Source organism: Cebus imitator, unplaced genomic scaffold (genome assembly GCF_001604975.1).
Source record: "Cebus imitator isolate Cc_AM_T3 unplaced genomic scaffold, Cebus_imitator-1.0 Scaffold139, whole genome shotgun sequence".
NCBI lineage: Eukaryota > Metazoa > Chordata > Mammalia > Primates > Cebidae > Cebus > Cebus imitator.
In genome coordinates this window covers 2,050,557-2,053,303 of record NW_016107454.1, presented here as the reverse complement: position 1 = coordinate 2,053,303, position 2,747 = coordinate 2,050,557, and the positions used below count along the sequence as shown (strand labels likewise).

The following is a 2,747-nucleotide window of genomic DNA, read 5'->3' as shown; positions in this document are numbered from 1 at the left end:
TAGGGGCAGCAACTTACGCTTCTTTTCTCTAAGCCACTGTCAGCTCTCAGCACTGAGAGGCTAATATGTTGAATGAGAGAGTCCCAGAAGAAATGGATACCTTGGAACCAGTAACACAAGAAATAAACAGTTGGGAAGATTTTGTGTATTCACTGCGAGACTGATCCTGCTGGGCTTGCAATTCACTCCTAATACCATTGTAGGGTGAACTGTACTCCCCAAAAGAAGATACATTCAAGTCCTAGCCCCAGTACCTGTGAATTAGCCTTATTTTGAAATAGCATCTTTGCAGATATAATCAAGATAAGGTGAGTTCATAATGAAGTACGATGGGTCTTAAGTTCAATATGACTGGCGTTCTTATTAGAGAAGGAGAAGCAACCCAGGAAAAACATCTTGTGATGACAGAGGCAAAGACTGGAGAGATGCATTTTCAAGTCCAGGACAGCGAGAAACTGGAAACCTCCAGAAGCCAGGAGAGAAATGAGCAATGATCTACCTCTACAGCCTTCAGAGAGCACACGACCCTACCTACACCCTGATCTCAGAGTTCTTGCCTCCAGAACTGCAAGGATACATTTGCAGCCTTTTAAAATGGGGATGCCTCATGAACCTGCGTGCCATCCTGTGCAGGGGCCATGGTAGTCTTCTTTGCATCATTCCAATTTTAGTCTTCATGCTGTGGAAATGAGCACCATTTGCATTGTTTAAAGCAACTCAGTTTGTTGAGTCTGGATAGGCAGCCACAGGAAACTAAGCTAGGTCCCAACATCCACATAGACTGTGATGCACGCTCTTGTTCTTCCCACGTGAGCAAAGTGCCTCCCCTGCAGATCTCTCAAGGGGTGGTTATGTTCTGCCTGCAATTCTCATTACTACTGAGCTTAGAGGGAGGTAGAACACCTAGTAACTGTTCCCTCGTTTCCTTTTCTGGCCACTGTTTCCTTCTCCTCTCTGAAAATCCCCAGCTCTGAATCTCATGTTGTCACATTGCCCTTTTCTTCCAATTACTGGGTTATTGCCCTATATTTTAAGACAGTTTTAGCTCGTGGACGATTCTATCAAGTTTTACATGGACTTAATTCCTCACAAATTTTAATATGTTTTTAGGTGAACCTTTTAACATCTGGGCCTTCAGATTTCCAGAACTCCTGTTTCTGAAAGAGCTTGTTCTTGGAGCCACCTTGGTTATTTGTTCTCACAGACATAGACTCAATAAATCCTTCCTATTTACCCAGCTCTCTCTTTTATATCCCTAACAAAGCTTTACCCTCACTGGGATTATCTGTATATTGATCTTACAACTTGTCACTACCCTTCACCCTCTTGATATTTGTGCTTCCCTCTTTACCCAGCCTACATTCTGTGGTTAATCAATACAAACCTCTTGCAAACACTCCTGACTCCTTTGCTCTTCTCCTCAACTTACTTTCGTGGCAAAACTACAACCCTGGTTGAATCCAACCTTCTGCTGATCAGATTTCTATATTTTTGTAGCTGAACATGTTGGGGGAAAATAAGCAAGTGCAGTGACCTGTTCTGAGGTGAGGTTCGTGATCACGGGCCTTCGTGCTGCTAAGCAGTGATGCATACCCACACCACTTCACATTGCTGGGTCAGACAACTTTCCACTGTCCTAGACTATGACTTCTCACTGCCTCCTTTCTCCTCAAACCTTTAGCACCCCCTCTCTACTTCTTATTCTCAACCTGATGTCTTCCTTACCGAGAAAACTGAAGCAGTCAGAAGGGAATTTCTTCATGCTCCTCTCACATCAACTTACGAACGTCTCTATCGACATATTCTGCCTTCCTGTGTGTTACCACAGATGAACGTCTATGCTCTTATCTAAAACCAGATTCTGCAACTGCACACCAAATCCCATCCACTCCCGCTTATGCAAAATCATCACCGTAACAATTCTTCTGCTTTCTCCTGCAATATCAGTGTTTTTTATTAATAATGGTTTATTTTCAATGGCTTAAAAACATCATGTAATACTTCCTTCTGTCAAAACTTTTTTTCTTAACCTCACTTTCCCTGCATTCTATTTGTTCTCATTATCAGCGGAAATCACCAGCATTACCTGTGTTTGTGATGTCCATTCCTCTCATTCTGTCTTAACTATGCTTAGATGAGTTTTTTTAACTGCAGAATAAATTTTCTCTTGAGTAACCAAAGATCACTACATGGCTAAATTCACTGAGCCACTGTCAGATCTCATTTCATGGAAACTGCTAGCTGTACCTGGCACCTTTAGTCAAACCTCCTCCTCATCTTCACTTTTTTCAACCTACTGCAACAGCTGGACACAGAATTTTTCTCCTGACCTTGACCACCTTTTCTCAGTAACCTTTGCTGATTCTGTCTTTGCTTCCTATTCTCCTACTGCTGGAGTCCTCGGTACTCTGGGGCCCTTGGTCCTCTTCTCTGCACACATGTTTGATAGTCTCATCTACTCTCATACCTTTAAGTTCTATCTTTATGCCTCTAACTTGCACACTTGTATCTGCAGTCTAGCCTTCCTTTCTGAACTTGCCTCAATACATACAACTCTGTACCTGGCATCTCACTTGTCTCATAAACATCTTAAACTTAACATGACATAAACTGAATCCATGATTTTCCCCCCAGAACAAACTCATTTCACATTTCACTTGCAACCTTCCCTTTCTGTTGAAGATAATGTAATCCTTCTAGTTGGATTTGATATATATATATATATATATATATATATATATATATAT

The 2,747-nt window shown here is 41.7% G+C and overlaps 1 non-coding gene across 1 annotated transcript; it reads right to left on the bottom strand.

The window, feature by feature from the left end:
• Positions 1 to 589: 589 nt before the first annotated feature.
• Positions 590 to 695, bottom strand: LOC119473205. The gene has a single exon (XR_005202409.1). It is a non-coding gene; the product is annotated as a U6 spliceosomal RNA (small nuclear RNA).
• Between the last annotated feature and the right edge of the window lie 2,052 nt (positions 696 to 2,747).